Genomic DNA, 7714 nt, shown 5'->3' on the forward strand with positions numbered 1-7714 from the left:
TTTCCATTTAAATAACTTTACCAACTCATAAACTAACTAAAAAAACCCATATTAGACATACCTTTGCGGGTTTATTTTTATACTATGTGCTACAGAGCACATATACCCCCAAATGCAAAAGCCAAATTTTAATACAAGAATGCATGATCTCATATTTTATTAAAAATACGCACCAAAGCACATCATCTTAAGCTATAATATATAAAAACCAATAACTATTCATTTACTGAGAGAATTTTTAAAGATATTCAATTGAAAACATACATAATTGCTGTTTAATCTGCTCACATCCTTCAGAAAAAAATCAAAGAATATCGCAATTTTGAAAAATTCTCAAAATCTAAATTGTTTACATGCCAGTTTTTCTTTAAAAATATTTAGAATTATATCTAAGGTTAACAAAAAAACATATTTTACCATAGTTGACCAGAGATATTTTGCAAAATGGTCTCCTGACTACGTAAACCCCCATTTTTAAATTTAGGTTTTACAATTATTCTTTGCACACTTTGAAAATAGTCAATTGTAACAGCAAATACAGTCTTAAAATCAAGATTAACAGAATATGACAATATATATATATGTAAAACATATACTGAAAATTTTGTCCTACCAGACAATTAGAACACAAGGAGTGTGTGGGGGGGGGGGGGCACCCCCACCCCTTCCTTTTTCTCACAATTTTTTTTGGTGTGTGTGTTATTCTTTTTTTGTTTGGCTATCAATCATATCATACATAAAAATACCTGCATGCTATCTCATACTTGTAGAAAAAATAAATATAGTGTAACATATGTGTAGATTCTAGCAACTACAGCTCATGTACAAATAATTTTGTTTCTTGAAAGTACTTGTGAAGAAGAGTTCAAATATTCAACAACTTTGCTGATGATTTTCTGAGGCTTTATAATTCTGGGTTTCTTTGAACCAAACACAAACTCACTAAAAACAGTTTGAATTCCACTGTGAGGCTTCTCGCCTATGTATGATTTTTAACTTGTTCAGGCTTAGATTGCAAGCTATGAGCCTTTTAAAAATCAATGTAGATATTACATTGCTTTGTACCATTGGAGCTAGTGAGGACTTAATACTATAATAATTCATGGTAAATATATCTAAGATTCATATTTGAATGCTAAATTTGACTCGTACAGTTCTCGTAAACTACAAACATCAGACAAAGAAGTTATAACTGGAACTTTCTAGTCGGTGTTTAAAATTTAAAACCGGATACGTAAAAGCATGGACTTTCCTTAAGTATTGATCTTGAGAAATCTGCCATAGTGACATAATGAGAATAAATCAAAACGAAACAATTAAGTAAAAATCAAACTAATAATTGTAAGTGTAAGACTTTAATGATTTTTATCGAGAAATCTAAGAATAGATTTGCATGTAAAATATATATCTGAAACATTTCATACTGCATGTACATATCTACTTAACAGTCATTTAATTTAATGCATGATTGCATGTTGGTAAGGTGTGATCTGTTTCTAAAATGATCTTCCAAGCATCAATTTAAAAAGAGATTACCAGAGTTATCAAATACCTGATCATGAATATGAAACTATTATCAAACAGAATAGCACTTTTTCGACAATGTAACGTATATGAACTATACTAAGCACCATACCTCTTCTAAATACTAACCGTCTGTCCCATTTCTTCTGTAAAATGAGAGTCAATGAGGCAAACAAATACTATACTTCTTTTGTCAAAACTAATGAAAAACATCCGTTCTTCTAAGCAATTGGTAAAGGTAATGTTTTTTAACAATATCGGATAGTACCTGACTTAGATGCACGGACTTTTTCATGGTTAGTGAACACATGTTGTTTATTGAAGTGTTCGTACGCACGAGTTTTACTGGCCAATACTCTTTGGAGTAAGAAGTGTAAAAGGTTTGTTTGGACACTATTCGTTAAGGAAAACACTTAAGTTTTGACAAAATTTACCCTTCTGTCATGCCACGACTCAGCGAAAACCATCAGAATCGTGCTGTTAGGATGCTTCAAGCTGGAATGGCACAGCATATCATATCAAGACACTTTGGAGTTCATCGGAACTCCATCCAGTCATTATGGAGACGTTTCCAACAATCTGGTAACACTCGGGATCGACCACGTCCTGAGCGTCCTCGTGTGACGTCGCGTAGACAGGACAACCACATTAGACTTGTGCAACTGAGAAATCGTTTCCAGACAGCAAGTTTGATTGCTCGTAGCATTCCTGGACTTCGACTAATCAGTCCAAGAACTGTGCGTAATCGTCTGCGCGAGGACAACATCAGACTAAAACGTCCAGCCCAATACTGCTTCAACTCATCGTGTCGCTAGACTAGCGTGGTGCAGAGAACATCTGCGATTCAAGGGCCCGTTTTACAAAACAACTTACGACAAAGTCGCAAGTCTTAAATTGTATTACACTGTTATTACTTTGAGTGAATGAAGTAAAACTTTCTGAGGCTTAGTTTTCAATATTTAAAAAAATATTTTGCATTTGGAGTGAATGATCTTACAATAAACTAGAAAATTCCAGTATGTAAAATTGGTCGTAAGTCGTAAGTTCTTTTGTAAAATGCGCCCCTGAATACAGGACTGGGCCAATATTCTGTTCACTGATGAATCCAGATGTCATTTGGATTGCAGTGATGGCCATTGTAGAGTGTATTGTCGGGTTGTGGTGTGGCACCAGGACTCTTGTGTTATGCAACGTCGACAATTCGGTGGAGATAGCGTTATGGTGTGGGGTGGAATAACAGCACGTGGAAGGACCCCTCTACAATTTGTCAATGGAAATCTCACCGGCGTACACTATCGAGACGAAATTATTCAGCGCCATGTGATACCCTTCATACAGAGACAGCAAAATCACATCACTCTGCAGCAAGACAACGCAAGGCTGCATGTTGCACGTGTAGTCAGGGACTTTTTTGTTCAAAAGAATGTCGATGTCTTGCCTTGGCCAGCTGTCCCCCTGATTTATCGCCGATCGAGCACGTCTGGAATGAAATGGAACAACGTCTACGCCACACATTGGCTGATTTCGGCCAGGCTTTAACCAACATCAGGAACAACATCCCTCAAGCATTTCTGAACAATTTAGTGGCATCAATGAGGCACCGTTGTCAAGAATGCGTGAATGCAAATGGTGGTCACACGCGTTATTAACTTTGTTAATTCAAGTTTGAATACCAGTGTCTTTCGAGTGTGCTGAAATTGACGTTATTCGACGTTAACATTATGGATTATGAAATGTTGTAAGAAATACATTTGTTAACAGTATTACAAAAAATAAAATTTGTTCATTATGTTTTATTATTTTTTCATATAGTAAATAATGCAGTTTCTTTTTTTTTCCGTTAACTAGTATATATGCAGTTTAACACTTGATAGTAGTAAAAAATGACGACAAATTATTATATATTCCTTTCCCGTGATACGACTTATGTAGACACTTAGAGGGGTAATACGGAAATATATGGGATCCTTGAAAAAATTCATATTGGGAGACCAATTTTTTTTAAGGACATCATATATTCCCATCCGTATTACCCCCCCCCCCCCCCCCCTTAATGTCTATATAACGAATTCATCAGGACTAATTCATTCGTGATGTTTTAACAACGAATAATAATAATATATGATTGCAAAGTACATATACGTATTTTTCAGATAGTTTATTAAACATACAACGTTGAAAAAATGACTGAACCATTTTATACCAACAACAACGGGATAAAAACATTTTTTAAACAAACTGTAAATTCAAAAAGAATACATTTGTTTTCGTACTTTAAAATGTTCTTACCTATGACGTCATGATATGCGCTGACTAATTTCTAAAGACGGAAATACGTATTCCCATAACGTCATAGTATACATGCGGGGTCAGTAAGGGCATATTGGCATAATATATCTACAGCGTGACCGTGTTTGAGGGTGAAGCAAAAGGTATTGAAATCAGTATCTATATACATAACCACTGGTATCAAACTGATCGTTACTATCATCCCAAGATGGCGGAAGGAAATTCCGGAAAGACCATGTTTACTTATTATATATATTTGTACTGTTTATTTGAGAATGATGTGTAGGTAAGAAATATCATACACTAGCAACAATTAAGATCAGGTGTTATTTTATCTTTATACGGTTCATATGAACAGAAAATTCGTCGTTGAAAAAAACAGCGAGGATGATAGTAACAGAAATGAATGATGATAGCAACGTAAGAACTTTCGTACTAGAATTGTTGCTAGTGTATGATATTTCTTACTCACTTATCATTCGCAAATAAACAGTACAAATAGATATAATAAGTAAACGTGGTCTTTCCGGAATTTCCTTCAATTGCTTCAATTCGAGTAAAGAAAAACGACCGACTTCGAAATCGCATCACTAGGTATTTCATCATCATTGTAAATAAATTCCCATTACACGCAAAGCACAAGATTTGGAAATTGCAACACCATGTAACCTCGGTTTCTCCATTAGCCTTTACACGTGAAAAATACCACTTTCCTTGCAAACGTGAAAACAGTTAATCAAAATGTTCCAAATTCAGTTGAAACAAGATACATTGGTGCATGCACCAATTTATGGACCGGAAAGGGTTTGGGAAATGTAAGAAATAAAAATTTTATCTTCGCGTTTCAACTAAGGAACTTCTCAGGAAAGAATTCCTTCCTTCAAAAACGCAAAGGCGTGTGGAATTTAGAGGAGTTTCGATCAAATGCGGAGATGAACAAAAAACTTAGTCGAATAAACCGTCTATTTAGCGCTATCGTAGAGATTGTATTTGCATCATTTCTATATCCGTGTTTATTCTGCATTTAGTCACTATTACGTCATATTTTTAGGCATATTCATCGTTCATATACACAAGTGTATAGCCTTTTAAAATGGATGCTGGTTCAATCCAAGTATCGAACTGAGGAAGTTTTTGTTATAGATGAGCGTTTCTTGTTCCTTTTCCCGTAAAAGTAACCTACAACGGTTAAGTTACAAGATTGGTATGAATTTGGAAATCCTTTCTAAAAAAAAAAAAGTTAGTTTAGTCTATACATACAATTTTTTTTATCTTAAGCTCTTGAAAGTCAATCGTAGATCGGTAAAGAAATATTATTGAATTGTTGGAAATCATCAATAAAAATGTGGTAAAAATTCAAGACATACCAACTATTGAAAGTACGTCATGAATCAACTTTACAAATATTGGGCATCATTGGAATGAATGGCGACTTAAGAATTCCGAGGCATGCAGTAGAATCAGGATGGGTGGGGGGTCCCCTTTTAACATCCATAATTTTCTATTAATTTTACATACAAATAAAGATATATTTTGTGACATAGTCTGGATCATCCCGATGTTTGTGTATAAGCTGACTCCCATTTGCAATCTCTACCCAGAGTTACTTACGATAACTCTGGGTAGAGATTGTCCCATTTGTGGGGCGTCGGCGTATACACAAACGTTGGGATGATCCATACTATTTGTGACACAACGCCCCTCCCTGACTTTTTATGGCGACATAAGTGAATGGTACGGATGTAATTTCGAAGTTACTCGTATGAAGAGAATCCATGTGTTCTCCGCACGATTCAAATAATCGGAGTTTGGGAAAAGATTTCGGAGGCAATATATATATATATATATATGATACGCTACTACTACTAAACCACCTTCCTTGAATTTTAAGGAGAGAGAGAGAGAGAGAGAGAGAGAGAGAGAGAGAGAGAGAGAGAGAGAGAGAGAGAGAGAGAGAGACTAGGTGCGATAGCGTAATTTGTAGACGTTACGTGACTAATATTTTCCTTAATGGTGTTGATGGAAAAAAATAGTCATGTAACGTCTACACGAAGAACATTATTAAATCACAGTTTCAGCTACATTGTAAGTATAGGAATAACAATTTCAGAAGTTTAACTAAGTGAGAATGAATCATTAAATCATGAGACCGTAAGTAGCGTGAAATCTTAATTGATAGATCCGAAATCTTCCACTTTAGTCTAAATTTTGCTGCTGTCATAGGCGAGAAACCACTCGGTGACCTCGACCGGTAATTGTCCGGGTAAAACTAAACAAGTGAAAATGAGAGAACGATGACGTATATCTCTGTTTCTGTAAGAACCCGTGGCTTGACATTTGGCATGTAAGTAGTCAAAATATTACTCTATGCAAGGACGCAAATTATGCAAATTACGCTATCGTTTATATTCTTTAGGCATTGAAGCGAATGGGTAGTTTTTCATCTGGATCAGAGTTAGGCCCCTTTCTATATCTATAGTATCAGAGAATTCGGGTCCAAAATAGGTTTAGTCCCTATGCATGGAACGTAAGAACTCGAAAATCCCCTATTGTGTTGTGTTTCCCGCGTTCAATATCTAAAGCTATGTAACAGGTGTTAAGCTCTCTTCTCAAACGTCGGGATATTTTTGTCCTGTTATGGATAATGGCAGTACTGTTTGCTTCGTCCTCAAACAAGGTCACACCGTAAGACATATGATTTAAACTACACATTTATTCATAAACACCCTTCACTGCATGACAATAGTTAAAAGTATGACTGCGGCGAACGATATTATTTGAAAATAGAATACTTTGCATTACAATGTATTTATATACATTATCCCAACTCCTTAAACTAACCTTGATTCATTTCATGAATATTTCACTTTTCTATCATGTATTGCACTGAAATCTTCCAAACATTACTTGCATAAAATAATGGTCTGAAAATCTATAAGTAAAACGTTTAAATTACTATAAATTAATTGATACATTTTTCAGAAACTTTACTTGGATATTATCAAATAATAGAGGTGACACTGATAGTTAGAGGTTACACTGGTAAATCAGTTCTTCATTTTATACCATGGAGTGGGGGGGGGGGGGCAATAAAACAAACAACTAATATAACACCCTTTGCAAAATGAATAAATAGCATATAATGCACGGAAGCATATTAGTGCCGCAGCAGTATCTTCTTTTTTTTTAGTTTGTTATAACAAATTAGTAATTTGTTATAACAGATTATTAATTTGTAATATTAAATTACTAAATTGTTATAACAAATTATTAATCTCTTATAACAAATTATTAATCTGTTATAACAAATTTAACAGATTATCAATATCAACGACAAGAGATCATAATAGACAATTGTGAATTTTCTCTCCATAGTCTCCATATATCAGAGGTCTATGTGAAAAGACAAAAAAGCTATGACCCGGACAAATTTAGTATGAGAAACGGAAGAAGATGAAGAATTCACACTAAAACAATATGTCCCCTTTCTGGGAAGGGGGGTATATTTATTCATAAATATTTTTAAATAAAAAATGTGAAATACCACTGGTACAAAAACATTTCAATCAAGAACATGCATGTAAGCGGTAAATGTAGTACGGCAGAAACCCAAAAGGCGAAAGTCCCGGATAGCGATTTCTCTCCTAATGGTGCATGTAATAACACATAATTTGCAGAAGTTATTGTTTGTAACCTAGGTACATAAAAAACATAAACTTTTTCTGAGAATCCTTCTACAAAAGTACCAAACCAGAGCCAAAAAGCGGTAAATCTAGTACGTTTTATAAATGTCGGAACCCAAACACGGTCGAAGACACTGACCGATTCCCACAGCCCCTTTGTAAATACTGGGTTTTAAGTAATCCTATTCATGCAAAAAATATTGATTAAGACTACGTTT

Source organism: Ostrea edulis, chromosome 3 (assembly GCF_947568905.1).
Source record: "Ostrea edulis chromosome 3, xbOstEdul1.1, whole genome shotgun sequence".
Lineage (NCBI taxonomy): Eukaryota > Metazoa > Mollusca > Bivalvia > Ostreida > Ostreidae > Ostrea > Ostrea edulis.